Below are 19,214 nucleotides of genomic sequence, written 5' to 3'. Positions count from 1 at the left end.
GTGCCAGGCAGCTCTGCACACTGCCCCATCCACTGGCGCAACCCCCACAGCTCCCATTGGCCAGGGTTCCTGTCCAATGGGAGTTGTAGAGTGGCGCTTGTGGCGGGGACAGCACACAGAGCTCCCTGGCTGCCCCTATGCCTAGGAGCCAGAGGCGGTATATGCCACTGCTTTCGGGAGCCGCGCGGAGCCGCTGGGAGCCTGACTTAGCCCCGCTGCGCCGCCAACTGGACTTTTAATGGCCCGGTCAGCGGTGCTGACCAGTGCCGCCAGGATAGCTTTTCAACTGGGTGTTCCGGTCGAAAACCAGATACCTATCAATCCTAGTTTTAGGGCCCCTTTCACCTGGAGCAAAGGGGCATAAGCAGGGGTGTGGATCTCCCTCTTGGTGTTTGAGCAGTCTTGTTAGATTGGCTCTCATCTCCAAACACAGTGCCCATGTTCTATCTTGTTAACCATCTAAATACAGTAAATCACAAATTCCACTAGCTCCTGCATTGTCTTACTAAATCATTAGATGGGATCTGGAAACCTTTTGTTTGTATTATTAACCCAAACAATAGCTTCAGGAAAACCTTACTTTTCCGATTTTGAAATGAAAAGTTGACACTGCAGTGCTGTCAACTCTCACTACTTCAGTATGGTCAATTCTAAATGTTCAAAAATCATGAGTCAAGTCCCCAGAATCATGAGTATGGCTTAAAAATCATGAGACCTGTTAAAAAAAATGCAGGGGTTCTGTTTTAATTTGCCTTCTAGATTTTGAGTCTTCTGGGTACAGCTGGGTAATATTTTTACAAGGTGTTAGCTCTACAACTATGAAGGCTAGAAACATATGTTTTTAAAAAAATGAGAGCTGAGACTCTCATATTATCATATGGTTCTGACAGCTGGCGCTATAGGTAAAATATCAAGAATCTCGAGACTTACAACAAAATCACATGAGTTGTCAATATTATAATTATCTTGTGACTCCTGCAATGTTAGGTGTTTTTCTGAAAGCCACAGCTCCTAGAATCCTGTTATTATGCAAGTATAACTCTTATTAAAAAAAAAAATTTCTAGCCCTCACGACTGCAGGCAGTTCCTCTCTTTCTTCTACCTTTTCATTTTAAACTTTATTCTTTAGCTGTACAAAGATTACATTGTAAACTCTTGGGGAAGGTGTGTGTGTATGTGTGTGTGTGTACAGTGCCAAGCATAATGAAGTCCAAATCCTTGAGCGGGTCCCTATATCACTTCTCCTGGCCCTTCCCCCTGGTTCAGTCACCTACTCAGCTACCTACGCATGAAGCCTGTTAGAACTTAGCACCTCATAGTATATGAGCTATATGAAGGCAGCAGCTCCTCCTCCATGTTCCAGTTTTTGCAACTCACCCTTTACCTTTCCTTCCCTGTGTTCTGTGTCCCCCTTCACCCGCCTCCACCAAGCTCCAAAGAGGCCTGATTTATGTCCATGTATATTAAATTAACTGGTATTGTACAGTATGAATATGTCAGGGGCCTTCTAAGACATTGCAACAATTCCAGCGGAACAAGAAGGTTCTCATGTGGGAGAAACCCAAATAACTAGAAACATTAAGATGGTACACAAATCAATGAGTTGAAAGTGTTATGGTAGAAGCTTAACTGAGCTCAGGGAATCACAGAAGTTAGAGATGGAAAAGAGATTTTTTTTGGAAGGTCATCCACTCCACCTCACTGCCAATGCATGACTGTTCCTTACAGGACATTTACTAGTGCCTGGGCATTTCCAATTTTAAATGTCCCAAACAATGAGGTTTTCACCTCTTTCTTAGGTATCTCAAGCAATGTGGCTTCTATCTATTTCCTAGACTTTGAGTTTGTAGGCTGTTCCCATAAAGTTGAATTTCAAAAGCGTTCTGACAAATTTAAGCCCAAAAACTATTTCAGAGTTTTTGTTTTGCTTCGTTTTCTAATTAAGTGCCTTAACAACTCTGTACCAAATGCTCGATGACATGATTGAGAGTGGTATTTAACGTATACAATTATTCCAGCCCTCCCTCGTGAATAATTTAAAAAGACTTTTTAGCTATTGCACAGTCCTCCCCAGTCACTCCCAATCACTCAAGGGCTTACGTATGTAGAACTCTGACATGCCACAACTATCAGAAATTTGGAGGGAGCATTGGAAATTGTCTATGGAAATTCAGGTAAGTGGAAATTTTTAAGTGCGTCACATAATTTTTGAATTTTTAAATAATTATTTTGTACTTTTGGTATAAAAATGGTACTTTTAGACTAAAGTATGTTTCAGCTCTTACTCCTACCATACTTGAGGCATTCAGAACATAATTGTAAAGTTACATTTCAAAAACCTTTGAAATTCACCTTTATGAGAGGTCTTAGGCACTAGATTTTCATGTAAAAGCAGCAAAGAGTCCTGTGGCACCTTATAGACTAACAGACGTATTGGAGCATGAGCTTTCGTGAGTGAATACCCACTTCGTCGGATGCATGTCTAGATTTTCATGTGTTTGTAAAATATATCAATTGATAATGTAAATTGCACATGTTCCAGATTTTCTATTAAAATCCCTGGCAAGAACTGCTGCATGATAGGAGTAAGGTATTCCAAATCATTAATAGTTAACAGCATGCACCCATATATCACTTGTAAGGTTGGTGTTCATAAAATCAAGGGTCTGCTGTACAATACATTTCAGAAACTTACATAGTCTAACATAATGGTCTTTACAGTTAAGCAAGTCCTTTAAATTATTAAATACAGGCCAGATTCTAAAACTTTTACTCACATTGAGTAGTTCCTTACTTCTTGTGTAATTCTACTGATTTCAATGGCTCTGGTAAAGTAAGAAAATATTCACTGTAATCAAAGGTGTCAGACTCCAGTTCTGTGAGGTATCTGTACATTTCCTTTCTAGATATCAGGATAACAATTCTAGTTTTGATGTAAGTGATTTCTCTGTATAATAGGAAAATTACATTTGATTTGAGGAAGTCATAAAGTGACAAAATTTGTACTTAGTTACTGAATTCAGTTAAAGCTTCTTTCTGGTAACAGCTGTAAGAGATGTGGAGTTCATGACCCTTTGCCATCTGATTCTGATATTCTTGTTTGCTAAGTTGTTCACTTTAACATCTGTCTGTGTATTCCAAAGGTCAGCTTTCTGAATTGTTGGTATGACAAAAGAAATATAAATATACCCCAGGAACAAATAAAAAATGATGTGGGAAGGGTAAGAGGAAGTTCAAAATAAACTGACTCTTTTGGATTCTAGACCACTAATAAAAATGGAAAATAAAAGCACATTATCATTCCTCTTTTACAACTACTCCTGCTTCCTACCTTCAGGGAGATGCCACAGCATTGATTCCTCATTATTTTGTTACCTAACTTTGGTATACAGCACCCAGGGGCGGCACCAGGCACCAGTGCACTAAGAACGTGCCTGGGGCGGCAAGCCACAGGGAGAGGCCTGCCGGTCGCCATGAGGGCGGCAGTCAGGCTGCCTTCGGCGGCATGCCTGCGGGAGGTCCGCTGGTCCCGTGGTTTCAGCGGCAATTCGGCGGCAGGGATGCTGAAGGCGCAGGACCGGTGGACCTCCCACAGGCACGTCGCCGAATCCGCGTTACCAGCGGACCTCCCGCAGGCATGCCGCCGAATCTGCATTACCAGCGGACCTCCCGCAGGCATGCCGCCGAAGGCTGCCTGACTGCCGTGCTTGGGGTAGCAAAATACATAGAGCCGCCCCTGACAGCACCATAGCTAAGACGCTGCACTTCTCTAAAGAATTTTACAGGCTAAATTGCCAGTTCCCAAACTGTGGATCACATATCACTTGCTAGTGGTTCAAGGAGGGCTTAGATGATATATAAGGCATGGCCAAACCACAGCCTGTGAGCTGCATGCAGCTCTTTTACAGCTACGTTGTGGCTCACGGAGGCTCCCCCCCCCCCCCCCAACATGTTCCTTCCCATTCTCCACCAGAATGGGGGCTAGGGGGCTTTAGGCTTCCGCCCTGAAGCCAAGTGATGGGGCGAGGGGCTTCTGCCCTGTAGGGAGGGAGGTCTCAGGGCTTTAGTCCCGTATCCCAGGAGGCACTGCCCTGCGAGGCAGGTTGTGCGTGTCTTGCGGCTCTTGAACTTCTGTAGATTATTGTATGCGGCTCAGAGGGTCAGTAAGTTTGGCCACCCCTGCTATATATGTTGGGCTGCCTTCTCCTCCTTGTTTTAACCTATAGTGAAGGCTCTTGCCTGAAGGCCTGAAAAAAGGATGGAAACAAGAAGCAGGAGCTAATCTAGTTGCTTCTAGTAGAGGCCACTGCTAAAAGAGGAGAGGAAACAGAGCACTGCACTCTGCAACCAGAGTCAATTGTTGGGGACTGGAACTGGAACCAGCAACAGAGAGTTATCCAGGGGAGGTCTACTCACCCTAGCCCAGGGGTGAAAGTAACTTAAAGGACTTACCGGTATGCCAGAGTCCTGGGCAGAGGCATGGCTTCAACTGGAAGAGGTGGGGCCTTTCAAGATTTAAAGGCCCTGGTGCTGTGGCTGGGAGCCCCAGGGCCTTTAAATCATCCCGGAGCTACCAGCTGCAGAGGCGGCTGGGAGCCCCGGGGCTCAGGGGCAAATTAAAGGGCCCGGGACTCCGGCCGCCGCAGAGCTTCAGGCCCTTTAAATCACCGCAGGAGCCCTGCCACTGCAGGGAGCCCCGGGCCCTTTAAAGCGCTGCCAGAGCCCTGCCGCCACTGCCCCGGGGTAGCGGCGGCAGGGCTCTGGTGGGGATTTAAAGGGCCTGGGGTTCCCTGCAGTGGCAGGAGCACCGGGCCCTTTAAATCCCCCCAAGCCCGGCTGCAGGAGCCCCGGGGCTCTGGCAGTGATTTAAAGGGCCAGAGGTTCTGGCCGCTGCGGGGAGCCCTGGGCCCTTTAAAGCGCCACCGGAGCTCCAGCAGCGGGGCTCGGGCAGCGCTTTAAAGGGCCCGGGGCTCCCCACAGGGGCCGGAGCTCTGGGCCCTTTAAATACCTGCCCGAGCCTGGCTGCCGGAGCTCCGGCTGGAGCCCTGGGCCTTTTAAATCACCGCTGGAGAAGCCGGTCCAGTCCGGCACAGCGTACCGGCTCTTGCCGGTATGCCGTACCGGACTGGACCGGTTTACTTTCACCTCTGCCCCAGCCCCAGCCAGAGCTCTTAACTGCAACAGCTTGAGTGTAATATGGGATGAGTTCAGAAGCTGGGAGCAACACAGCCTTTGGGGCTGGGAGTTTGTTTATAACAGAGGCAGGTGATAAGGATAACAAAAGGTTTGTCATTAAAGTAAATTAAGGATCCTTAGATGATCCTGAAAGCACTGCCAGGGACTTCAGTTAAAAGACAGGAAACAAAGGGTAGGAATAAAAGGTGAGAGTGGAGACAGGTAAACAGTGATGTCCATCAGGGGTCTGTACTGGGACCAGTCCTATTCAGCTCCTATAGAGCTCGGTTATATTTTTGTTTTCCCGAACTTGGCAGCGTACCAACATATAGCACATTCCTTTTATGGCAGTAAGTTTATAACTGCAACAGACTTAAATAGACTTTTTTTTAAAGTTACAATCCTTTCAACATCTTGAGAAATATCCCTAATCTTTTCCATTCCAGGACTGACCTTCATAGTGCACCAGCGAAGATTAAATGGCTTCTGGTGCTCAGAGGACATGATGCATGTATTCTGAAAGCACACTTTTAATTTAATAATTCCTACTGGCTAGCTTGCTAGCCTGCCATTTTGTTCACTGATTAAGGATGGAATTTCTATCCTGCTCTTCAGAAATGACTTCATATTTTATCTTCTGAGAAAACAGACCAGTTCTGAAGTTTCACCCCGTGAGTGAAGATTAAACAGATGTATTTATTTTTTGAGACTCTATTGTGGTATATGTTGTTTGTCTAAAGAGTGGTACACGGTATGTATGTAAAATGGTGATGTGTGTCAAGTGAAACATGTTGTATAATAAACCACAGTAAAGAACGATATGTAATAAAATTCTCATACTTTAATTACCACTCAAAAAAATGTTTTAAAATGACCTGGTTAGAAGACCAGTGAGGCCCCATTCTTGTCAATTCTCCCATTGTGACAAGGACTGCCATAAGGTTTGACACAATCCTGTGAAGTAGCATTTTTGTCCCCATTTTACAAGTGGGCAAACAGCCCAGCACAGTGACATCAAGTGATTTGCCAAAACAGCGGCAGAGCTGAAATTAAAACTCAAGAGTTCATTGTTCCCAGTCCTAAACTCTGTGTACAAGATTACGGCACTGCTGCCTTCTGCTGTACTCCGTGTACTCTGGAAAAAGTACTAAACTCTTTAACAGGTTAATTAAGCATTATATCTCATTTGGAGCACTTTGACAGCTCCAAAAGGCCCCAGTTGGGATCTCAGCCACATTGTGCTAGGCATTATGTGAGTGAGGAATTATTTTCATTAATGACTAGCACTAGGATTTGCAAAGGAGCCTAAGGAAGTAGGCCAACTTTTACCCAACATCACTGGGACCTAAATGGGACTTTTAAGTTCAAGTCTGGAGGAAGTACACTGCTTTGAAAGAATACTCTTCCATGTTTGTGTTGCTTTTGTCTAAAATAAATGAGTATGTGACGGCTTACTATGGAAGCTAATTTACAGCTTGCTGAACGTGCGCAGATATCCCAAGGTGGCTGAGCAATATGCAGAGCTGCCCATGCAGATGCTTTATTTTAATAAAATATGCATCAATAAGGCAGTCAGTCACTTTTCATGACCCCCTTTGTGATGCACTGCAGGACAACCAAGAGAAGACAAAATTGAAAGAAGAAACACAGAAGGAAGAAAAAATTAATACTTTGATAGGACCAGCTCCCCAAATGCATCAAAGCGTTCCTCAGCCAGGCTGAGAACACAGATGGATTCACACCACCTTTCCACCCTCAGATCCTGAGGGCTGCTCGAGCCAAACTTGTGCCCAGGACTAGCATCTCCCAAAGAGCCCCAGCCCCAGCCTAGATTGTCCCAACACACCACAGAACATCCTCTATGCAGAATCAGTTACCACTGCTATATCATGGTGCCTTTGGGAAACTTCTAACAAATAATCATTAGGTATATAGCCAGAAGAGACTTGGGATATATTTTTATTAATACTTTATAAATTAAAATAATTGATTTTAAACAAAATGTGATACATCTTAATACATTAAATGATCATGCCCTCCAATGGAGAAGCTGATTTTCCTAGATACACCATGACACACATCTATATATCAGAAATCAGTCCTATGTAATTTCATTCGGTACCTGATTCTTTAACATAATCACTATTTTCTTTTAGCTTCATATTATCTCCTTGTTCTTCTGCAGTTTGCTACTTTTTTAAAATTTAGAATAGATAACAAGTATATTTAAAATTCTCAGTCACAACCATGAACCAGTGTGACCCAAGCACCCTGCATTCACACCACACACACTACTACAATGATACTTGAATAAAATATGCCCTGTGAAGTACCATATGAAAGCTAATAGCATGCTGGTTATTAATGCATGTGTTAATGTTTGATATGAAGTTATGATTTCCCTGTTTATGATGTTACTAAAACATGTTTAAGACCACAAAGACTAACCTACATATAGGCAATAAGCAGGTCTGTCCTAGACAAAGGAATGTGGGCTTCCCTCAATTTACACATGAGCCATAAACAAAACTGTCGAGCTAAACCAGCAAGGGTTATCCTGAGCCTGAACTCAAGAGACAGAAAATTAACATGGCTCCTTTTCCCCAGAGACACACGGGAGACTGAATCCCCAGGATGCCTTCCTGACTTGTAAGACTAAGACATCCCTTTGGGGATACAAGGACATAGGTGATGGAACTAGGGGTGCTGAGGAGGCTGCCACACCCCCTGACTTGAAGTAGTAATAACAACCCAAATACATGGTTTCCGCCTGCAGCACCCCCACTGTAAAAAATTGTTCCACTCCCACTGTATAAGGAACAAGAGACTCCATCTTTATCTTTCACCTAAGGAGACAAAGAAACCATCCAATTTGATCTCTTTGATGCGTGCTGGCCAGCAAAAAGCTGAAAAGGAGACTAGGGGTGAGAGTAACCATTTTGAACAAACACTGTAACTTGCTAAACTAAGTTTAGATATGTGTTTTCACTTTTATTTGCTTATAACCATCTCTACCTTTATTTCTTTTACTTGGTATCACTTCATCCATGCTCTTTTGTTAATAAACTTGTTTTAGTTTTACTATAAACAAATCCAGTGCTGTTTTTGAGGGGGAAGGATGTATTTACCCCAATTAAACTAACAAACCGTGATGTACTGACTCCTTAACAGAGCAACAAACAATATCTTCTGTGAATGCACAGTGGTAGGGGCTGTGCATTGAAGAGAAACATCTCTGAGGAACTCAGGGGCTGGAGTTTACTGGCTGTTACCTGCTAGGTGAGGTTTGGGCTCGAGAACCTTGAGGAATTTGCTGGTGAGAAGACAGACTGGTGTGGCAGGAAGCCGTCACACAGTCTGCCAGCAAAACACATGCTTGCTGAGGCAGAGGGGTAACACAGCAGCTCACAGCTCAGGTTCCCCTGCAGCATGTTATAACCAGAAATCAGTACCATTTCAAATTTAGCAAAAAAGCTTATTATTTGAATATAGTTTTTGGTAAAATACTGTAATGACTTCTCCATTAATTCATTGATTACTTTAGTACAGGGTATCATTTGAGAATCATTAGATTCCTTTTTTAAATACCTCAGCTATTCCAAAGCATTTCAGGTTAAAAGATCATAATCACCAGATTCTTTCTCAGGCACTCTCCTTACATGGAAATTTTCTACCAGGTTTTTTTTTTTTTTAAACTATCAATACTACTTATTGCCACAACCTTTTAGTAAAGTTATGTAATTAATAGTGTTCTGACTTATCTTTAAAACAATATTTAAAAATGTTAAGCACACAAGAAAAGCCTGTGCATCCAGCCACTGAAGCAAAATATTTCTTTAAAAATGCAACGATTACCATGCTATTGCGCTGTGCCTGCACCTAAAGTAACCTTGTGAGTGTGCAAGTTAAATGCTGGCATAAAAAAAAAAAAAGATAATTAGTTTTTGTAATAGTCTAAAGAAGATATACCAAACACTGCACCCACAACCTGAAAAGTACTGTTAATGTGCCATAACGCAGTGTATGCATTGTAACAAAGCTATTAAGCCACTGATACATCTTTATATACAGAACAGAATATAGAAAATTCTATAAAGTGCAACATAAGTTAATTGGTGTCATTTGATTTACAGATTTTTTTTCCCCCTTTTAAATAAGCAAACTTTTGAAAACATACTAAAATGTCTGGTAATATATAAAACTGGGTTAATTCTCAATGTTCACACCTCCTTTGAAGCTATATTTGTTAGAGTGTTCATACTGAATGCTAGTGACTGAATAATATGAGAGCGGGAAAAAACCTAGTTCAAATACTATAAACTTGAATGATTACCAACTAAATAGTGTGAAACTACCATCACTAAATGAGAGTTTTTCAAAACTGAAGCTTTCCAAATCTTAGACATATTCAAGAGAATGATTTATGAAGAACCATAATCTTAGAACATATGCCAATACAGTGAAACCTCAGAGTTACAAACTCCTAGGGAATGGAGGTTGTTCATAACTCTGAACAAAACATTATGGTTGTTCTTTCAAAAGTTTACAACTGAACATTGACTTAAATACAGCTTTGAAACTTAACTATGCAGAAAAAAAAATGCTGCTTTTAACCATCTTAATTTAAATGAAACAAGCACACAGTTTCCTTACCTTGTCAAATCTTTTTTTTTTTTTTAAACTGTCCATTTTTTTTTTAGTAGTTTACATTTAGCACAGTACTGTACTGTATTTGCTTCCCCCCCTCCGCCCCTCCCTGCTGCTGCCTGACTGCGTACTTCCAGTTCCAAATGAGGCGTGTAGTTGAACGGTCAGTTCATAAATCTGGTGTTCGTAACTCTGAGGTTCTACTGTATACAGTATTATGAGTAAAAAGCATATGCAATCAGGAGACAATGTATTCAAGTTAGATTGCAAATTTTAAAAAAAAGTAAGTCTCATCTTTCTCCTCCTTAAAATATGCTACCCTTTAAAAAAAAGTGTAGGTAAAATTAATGCTCATGAAAGCATTAATGATTTTTTAGCAGCATTGGCTAAAGCTAAGTACCACTAGTATGTAGTAAGCAAGCAGTTTTGACAATGTATCTCAAACCTGATGTGTAACAGGCCGTCAATCATAGAAAACCTGTTTTGTTTTGCTGGCTTTGGTGAGTAGCAACTTTTTGCTTTTGGGGTCAGCAGGGAGTTACAAAGCGGTTTTCAAGTGTACATAGAACAAAGTTTAATATAATTTATAAATATAAATTGGCTTTCTGCTGACTTCAAGCTGTGCTAATACAGCCAGTAGACATTGATCCAGAAGTGGTGGACCATGGACAGGATGCGTAGGAGGCCAGAGGGGAAAGGACCAGGAGGGTCACCGGAGGCATGAACACTGAACCAAGGGCAGAAGGGAAGGGGTCTGGGAGGGACATGGAAGGGTACCATGGGGCCACAATTCCTGGTCTCAAAGCCAGTAGAAGAGTCAGAAAGAGGAGTTGCATGGACTGGGGCAGGAGATTGGCATGGTACAGAGGTGAGGAATGACTTTTCAATATAGGTGGTAGTGGTGTTCTGGGTGGGGGAGGTTGTTTATTTTTTAAACATGTAGAATTTTTTTAAAGAAAGCAATTTTGGGGGTGCTATTCAGAGTCAACTGAAACACACTTTCAGCCTTAGCTTTTTTTTTTTAAACTAAGATTTTTCTTTGTGTATCTATATTCATACAGAGTATATATATTATATACATACTGCAAATGAGGAAAAATCGAAACAGAAGCCAGTCAGAAGGATAACAGTGTTTATTCATGCTCTGTAGCCATGACAATCACGTTTCAGCATGCGGAGTTCTTGTATGATTTCTGATATCCACAGCTTAGACAACGCAACTCTGCAACACAGATTTAGAGTCCTTTAAAACAGAGGTTCTCAACCTTTCCGGATTACTGTATCCCTTTCAGAGGCTGATTTGTCTCTTGCATACCCCAAGTGTTACCTCACTTTAAAACTACTTGCTTACAAAATCAGACATAAAAATACAAGCCTCACAGCACACTATTACTGAGAAATTTCTCACTTTCTCATTTTTAACCTACAATTATAAAATAAATCAATTTGAATATAAATATTGTACTTTATTTCAGCATATAGACCAGTATAAAACAAGCCATCGTCTGTATGAAATTAGTACTGACTTTGCTAGTGCTTTTTATGTAGCCTGTTGTAAAACTAGGCAAATAGCTAGATGAGTTGATGTACCCCCTGGAGCAGGGGTTCTCAACCCTTTTCTTTCTGAGCCCCCCCCCACACACACTCAACATGCTATAAAAACTCCACACCCTACCTGTGCCACAACAATTGGTTTTCTGCATATAAAACCCAGGGCCGGTGTTAGCAGTAACATAGCTGGGGGGAGCAGGGGGAGCGGCCGCTCCCCCACTGAGCACAAGTGGCGCCTTTTGAATTTTTTGGTGCCTTTTGAATTTTTACTCTGAACAGGGGGCGGACATAAAAAAAGGCGCCACCCGCTGCGGCACTTGTACTCACCGGGCGGCGCTCCGGGTGTTCGGCGGCGGGTCCTTCAATGCCGCCGAAGACATTGTGTGAAGGACCGGCCGAAGTGCCCGCTGAAGACCTGGAGCGCTGCCCGGTGAGTACAAGCACTGCAGCAGGTGGCACCTTTTTTTTATGTCCGCCCAGCCCGTTTGCTCCACCTGGCTACGCCACTGGGTGTTAGGGGTCAGCAAGCAGGGCAATTGCTCAGGGCCCCATGCCACAGAGGCTCCCATGAAGCTAAGCTGCTCATGCTTTGGGTTCAGCAGCTTCAGTCCCAGGTGATGGAGCTCAGAGCCTTGGGCTTCAGCTTTCTGACGAGGGCCACAGCAAGTCTAATGCTGGCCCTGCTTGGCAGACCCCCTGAAACCTGTTCATGGCCCCCCAGGGGCCCTGGGCTCCTGGTTGAGAACCACTGCCCTGGAAGACCCCTGCGTACCCCCAGTTGAGAACCACTGCAAAAGATCTACATCAACGGAGTAACTATCCTCTCTAGAGCTACAGAGTCCATATAATCAGCAGTCTGCTAGTAGGGCAAACATGCTAGCACTCTTAGACAATGACACCAGCTATTAAATGTGTAAGCAGGGTCTGAATGAATTCTCCCGACAGCTAGCTGGGAGGGAGAGAGACTTCAGGAGCAAACTGTATTTACATGAACACACTGACTCTGCTTAGATATCCAGCAGATAGAGCAGCGTTACTCAAAGTAATCAACTATGGCTGGTGTTGGGTTACAAATTGCTTTGGTACTCAATGCAGGGGTAGTGAACTGCTGTTACCAATGTTGTCATTATTGTATGAATAAAGGGGAGCAGAACTGTGCTTAACCTGTCCCAAATGAGGGGGTCATCCTCAGCTGAAAGGACCTCATTAAGCCAGGAGCTCAAATGCCAGAGCCCTGTGAAAGTAAGAGGGGTGGGGACAGGTGTTCCAGCCAGGAGGTGTGGACTCTCCCCAAGGGTCTCCAGTCTGGTTTAACCTGTCCCCCACTCCTGTTCAAAGAAAAAGCTAAATAGGATTCATTAGGAGCCTCTTTGTTATATTAAAGTACTCAAATGAGAGCTGACATTACCTGAGATGGGGGCAATGTTTCTGCCCAGCCTGCAACGAGCTGAAAATTACTACGAAACTGATGTGCAGAGGTCACAGCAGAGAGGCAGGTGGCAGCAGAAGGTGACTGACAGCCAGTGAATAAGTGGCTGGCGAGGCAGTGAGCAGGACCAGCCAGCCAAAGCAAGTACTCAGCTGGTGCAGCAAGCAAGGTGCCTTCTTCCCAGGGTGGGAGGTGAACTCACACAGATGCGCCTCTGAACCCTGGGTCCTCACTGACCAAGGACAACCACTGAGAGTGGGGTATGGTGAGGGAGCACAGAGGGGCACAGAAAAGGAACTTTTGGTTGTAGAAGGCAAGAACATGAGGCAGAAGGCACTGCCCCACGCACTCTGGGATGTGTGTTGTGGTCAGTTTTATAATTATGAATCCTGCTTGTGGCATTTTCCCTAAATAATGTTGGGTGACTTCCCTCCTTTCATTAAAAGTTTATTTTCTACACTCAGACTCTGTGCTAGCAAGTGGGGAAGTATTGTAATTTTCCCACGTTACTGGGTGGGGGCTCAATCTGGTTCTGTGTTGTATTGTTGAAAAGGAACCTCTAGATACTGAGCCTGGCCCTGGTTGCTACCGGCTCCAGCTGGCAGAAGAGTTACAAATATATTTTTCCTTTGGGACTCATTGAGAATGCAAGTAAAACAGGCATATTTGATAGACAAGATGGGTTAGGTAATATCTTTGATAGGACTAACTTCTGTTAGTGAAAAAGACAAGTTTTTGAGCTACACAGAGATCTTCTGATGTACTCCAACTCTGCTAACCTGTTGCTGAGCAGAAGTAGCTTTCAGGGCTGCTTAGGTCAGTTTCCCACTTGGAGCAAAACTAACACAGAATTGGGTATTTTCTTAATGTAATACATTTATTTACAAAATGCACATGAGTCCTGTTTCCTTGAACAGGGGTAGCAACAGACTGCCCTTAGGCAACTCTTTCTTACAGAAACAGAAACCTAATGTAAGGCACCTCTGCCCTGTCCCAAGATGAAAAGCAACTGCCTTGGACTCTTAGACTTGCACTCCAATTTCAAACCAATCCAACAATTTAAACATATCTGAGCCCCATTTCTTCCCTCACTCCCTTCACTTTACACCCAGGAAACCCCTAGTCCAAGGCTGGGTCTACACTACCCGCCTGAATCGGCGGGTAGAAATCGACCTCTCGGGGATCGATTTATCGCGTCCCGTTGGGACGCGACAATCGATCCCCGAATCGACGCTCTTACTCCACCAGCGGAGGTGGGAGTAAGCGCCGTCGACGGGGAGCCGCGGAGGTCGATTTTGCCGCCGTCCTCATAGCGGGGTAAGTCGGCTGCGATACGTCGAATTCAGCTACGCTATTCACGTAGCTGATTTTGCGTATCTTAAATCGACTCCCCCCTGTAGTGTAGATGTAGCCCAAGAATCTACTGGGACTAACTGACTTCTGTAAAGGTAGCTGGGCCATTCATCTTCCTTTTGTGCCATTGCTCTGCAACAGAAAGGAAGCTCAGAGAAGTCTAAAGGCCCAAACAGAGAGGAGTTTTTTAACTCACAAAATACCTTTAACAATGTTCTGGATGTGACTACTGCAGGGCATCTTTCATGTCTTCTATGGAGAGTTTCATACTGAGTGGGGTGCTTATGCCTCAATAACCCCTAATGCGCAAGCCATCTGCACCTTCTGCCATAACAGTATAGAGGATTAATAATTAACAGTGTTTACTCCCTTCCATGTTCAGTCTTTTTTAAAAATACACTTTTTGTTTTTATTATTTATTATTTGTATTACTGTAGCATGTACGAGCCCCAGTCATGGGCCAGCACTCCATTACTTTAGGCATTGTATAAACAGAACAAAAACAGTCCCTGCCCCAAGGAGCTTACAAGCAAAGCCTAAGACAAGAGACAACAGCTGGACACAGACAGATGGGGAATATTAGGAAACAATGAGGCGAAGGTGGTCAGCATGCTAGGTAATGGTCTCAGTACATTAACAGCCTAATTTTTGTCAATTTTTTCTGTATGCATCAATGCAAAGGAGAGTTTAAGGAGGGATCTGAAGGTAAATAATGAGACAGCTCTGCAGATATTTATGGGGGGCTCCTTCCAAGCATGAGGGGCAGCATGGGAGAAAGAACGGAAGTGCTTGTTTGAAAATGTAACAAATGGGCAGGGGAAACTGATATCACAGGTCGATCAGAGGTGAGCTTCGACATTCGGTAGTGATGATGGGTAGGGTGGGGACTGACTGTGAAGAGCTCTGAAAGTAAATACAAACAGCTTATGTTTGATGCGATACAGAAGGGAGAACCAGTGGAGGATTCAAAAAGAGGCTATCCTGCATGCATATTTATACATTTTTCCAATGTTGATGTGAATATATTTAGAGATTCAGACTGAAGCAGATATGACCTATCATTTAGACACTTACGCATTTTTAAGCAGCTGGTTGAATAAACAAAGACGACAATGACTGGATAAACCATATAGATGGATGACTATGAAGTCAGTTTGCAGATCTTGACGTTTGTGAATTTTAAAAGATGTACACAGTAGACTGTTTGGAATTAGGCACTACCCACCAGATTTGCTATCTATATAATCTGACATGTTGTCAGTACATATTCTGGGGCTTTTAAAAGAAAATGCTGAGAAAATTGTCCCAAGAAACAGTAATGGCTAATTCTAAACTGTTCAACATCTACTGAGTAGACAGATCTGTCTTTGGTCACAAATCATAAGCACAGTAGAGCATGACAGTCACTTAGAACGGCAATGAACTATCGTTTGAATGAAACTGCTGAAGTTGCATATTATGGACCAACAGTCTATACACTTTCCATTGAAAGAAAACATGGAGTACTCATAAAAGTTCTACAAGCCCCAAAATTGCCTGGAATCACAAACTTTAAAAAAAAATTATGTATTATATACGAAGTGGTGGGTTATGGAAGCATGCAAATAAAAACTCATTTTTTGGCTAAGACTTTTCTAACAACTATCAGCCCTGGTCTAGTTTTTTATTAATAAATTTTATACACCTCTGATCTGGTCTCTTTCTATGTTTCCCACCCTCAGTGCTCTGCCAACAGAAGGTTTAATAAGGGTGGCACTTTCTCCGACATGTCTCCCTGCCTTTTTCCATGCTGTCTCAGCGTTTGGAATGCCTTAATGAAATCTACCCATCAAGCTTCCATGGTCACTCTCCATATCACTCCTAAGAACTCACTTCTGTAGCATTAATTACCTACAATGTGAGAGAATCCACATTTTAAATGAAATACAACCACCCTGAACCATCTACACTTCTGTATGCCTAAACTGAGAAACCTCAATTATATTTCTGTAACCCGTGTCCTTGCTTACCCCTCTTCCCTGACATGTTATTTCTCCACTTTTCCCTCAATTCCATCATTCAGATTTTAAGCACTTCGGCCCAGAAACCTGGACATCTCACCACCCCTGTTCTACTGAATGAAGCCAATTCCTGGGACAAACCGCTAGACCTTTTCACACTTTCTAAACATTGATTTTCTCTCTTACCTGGTTTCTAGCAGGAATTTCAGGAAGCCTGGACTTAAAATAAATTAGCTTCCTTATTGTTCCCTTTTGATTTTTCTCACCTAGTTGTGCTCTTCAATAGCTTCTTAGCTTCCTCCACAGTTCTCATCTGTTCTTCCTTCCCTGACAGAAAACAGCTTGCTGAACATGGCTAGACAGGTGACAAGCTGTGCCTCTCTCTCTTTCCCTATTTCCTTCCTTCCACCCTCTAGACCCAATTATAAAAAAGGAGAGAACTCCAATACCTGTCATTGACAAAGTAGCATCGCTTCTTCACTAAACTCATTTTCTTATAGTATTGTATCCACATCCTCTACTCCACATCCTTCATCTATTTGTTTTTTTCAGGACAGGGATTATTTCTTTTCTGTATTTGTACAGAAACAAGAACAATGGGGCCCTACAACATCATAATATAAATATTTACTACTACTACTACTACTACTACCAACAACAACAACAAAGCTCTCTTCTAGGTGTCCCCTGTGAAGCATCTAACATATTTGTTCTAAGTGCTTGAAACAATATATAAAATAAAAACAAAAACAAAGGGCAGCTCCAGAAATAGTACAGGGATGACACTTGCAATCAAATTAAACTTGCAGTTTTTCAGACAAAAACCCCTGCAGTTCTTAGCTGGAACAGTAATCAATATAGAATCAGTTTTGCAGGATTTCAAAAGAACGCACTGGACTATAAAATGGATTATAAGAGTATAAGACCTCTATTTATAACAAAGAAGTCTACTACAAAGGATCTTGTCACCCACTGCTATAGGATTTTAGTTCTTCAACTTCATTAATGCTAATGAGAGTTTAGTGTGAAACATCCTGGTATAGGGACAGCAAAATAGATCCTTTTCCAACTGTTTCTCCAACTCTAGTGTAACTGACCTACTACAAACTGAGGCCTCCCCCCCCCACCCCCCGCCCACACACACAGAGTACCAATTTTAGTTAAACTGGTTTAGAACAGTGGTTCTCAACCCACGGCCTAATCAGCACACAGCTGCAGCCTATGTGACATCCTCAGGGCCAAACCGATAGTACATATATTGTGTGGATGTGACCCACACAACACAGAGAGCTGCATATGCAGCCCATAACGGTAAACAGGTTGAGACCCATTGGTTTAGAAATTGATTGGTGCAACCCCTGTCTAAACACCCTTAATTGGTTTAAGCATGTCTACACATGCACTGATGTAACTGGATCAGTTTCTCAAATGATTTAATTTAATTGGTACAAATTGTGTTTAGACAAGCCCTGAGTTAATAGGTGGATTTTACATTTACACAACATTATGTTTATACAGAAGCTCCCTGGGTTACGCAAGCGTTCTGTTCTGGAATGCCTTGCGTAAGTCGAATTTTGCATAAGTCAGGAACGTATCTCCGACAATTACACCAAAAAAAAAGCTTATGGAACTTACGGAACTTTTCCCGTAAGTCCGGATTTCCGTAAGTCGGGTTTGCGTAACCTGAGGAGAGTCTGAACATCCATTTGTTATAGCAGGTATGCAATACCAATGAAAACACCTTTTGAAAATTCTACTGCTCAATAAGCTCCCTGCATGGTCACACCATGACAAGACACAACAGGTAGTATATTTGATATTTGAAAAATGGCAGTTTTATTGCATCTGCTAAAAATATGGAGAAGGTTTAAACTCCTGGCAAAGGATGATTGGAACTATAGGACCTGGTATATCCTGACTATGGATAAACTGATCAGTAACTGTTTAAAGGACAGGAAAAAAGAGTAGGAATAAATGGCCAGTTTTCACAGAGAGATAAATAGTGGTGTCCACCAGGGATCTGTGCTGTTCAACATATTCATAAATGATCTGGAAAAAAAGGATCAACGCTGAGGTGGCAAAATTTGCAGATAACTATCTTGAATAATTTTGTATTAAGTCCAAAGAAGACAGCGAAGAGTTACAAAGGGATCTCAAAAAATTAGGGGACTGGGCAACAAAATGGCAGATGAAATTCAATGCTGATAAATGCAAAGTAATGTACACTGGAAAACATAACCCCAACTATACATATAAAATGATGGGATTTAAATTAGCTGTTACCACTCAAGAAAGATCTTGGAATCATTGTAGATAATTCTCTGAAAACATCTGCTCAATGTGCAGTGTCAGTCAAAAAAGCTAACAGAACGTTAGGAACCATTAGGAAAGAGATAGATAAGGTGACAGAAAATATCATAATGCCACTAGATAAATCCATGGTATGCCCTCAGTTTGAATACTGCATGCAGTTCTGGTCACCCCATCTCAAAAAAGATATATTAGAATTGGGAAAAGTACAGAGAAGAGCAACAAAAATTATTAAGGGTATGGAACAGCTTCCCTATGAGGAGAGATTAAAAAGAATTGCACTTTCTTGGAAAAGAGATAGCTAAGAGGAGATATGATGTAGGAGCTGGATTTTATAATGTACTATAAGAATTAATGTATGATTTGATTTCATCCTGTCATCCACCCTTTTTGAATAGCAGAAAGGAATGACAGACCAGAACAATCCTTATGACTGATTATGGTCACCTTTTTGTTTTAGGATAAGTTATAATGTCTACTATGGTTTCCTATACGTATTACAAATTAGGCACTCTAGTTATATATACATTTTTTTGTTTTAAGGTTTTAGTAAGTAAGAGACAGGATTCTCTATTGTGTCTATGTTAAGTAGACTAGAGGAACATTGAAGGCCTGGGTCTCAATGTAAATTGTCTTGGTTATTGATTGTAAAACTTAACAAAGTTTAATTTGCAATGCCTTTTTGCTCCATATAAAATACTACTGTTTGTCTTCTCAATCTGTTTGTGTGAATGAGGAATGCATGCATC

At 42.3% G+C, this 19,214-nt stretch overlaps 1 protein-coding gene across 7 annotated transcripts in view; it reads right to left on the bottom strand.

Annotated features, from left to right (window-relative positions):
• Window positions 1–19,214, bottom strand: part of MSRB3 (methionine sulfoxide reductase B3) — a 135,989-nt gene that overhangs the window by 110,662 nt on the left and 6,113 nt on the right. For 2 of the 7 annotated variants that reach the window (XM_042853060.2, XM_065558379.1), the window contains exon 2: window positions 2,778–2,825. The exons of the other annotated variants lie outside the window; for them this stretch is intronic. The gene's annotated coding sequence lies outside the window, so the exon portion shown is untranslated. The remainder of the gene's footprint in view (window positions 1–2,777; window positions 2,826–19,214) is intronic. 7 annotated transcript variants of the gene reach the window in all.

The sequence above is a fragment of the Chrysemys picta genome, chromosome 1, assembly GCF_011386835.1.
Source record: "Chrysemys picta bellii isolate R12L10 chromosome 1, ASM1138683v2, whole genome shotgun sequence".
Taxonomy (NCBI): Eukaryota; Metazoa; Chordata; order Testudines; family Emydidae; genus Chrysemys; species Chrysemys picta.
The sequence above is the reverse complement of the archived record's forward strand: the minus strand, read 5'-3'. Positions and strand labels throughout refer to the sequence as shown.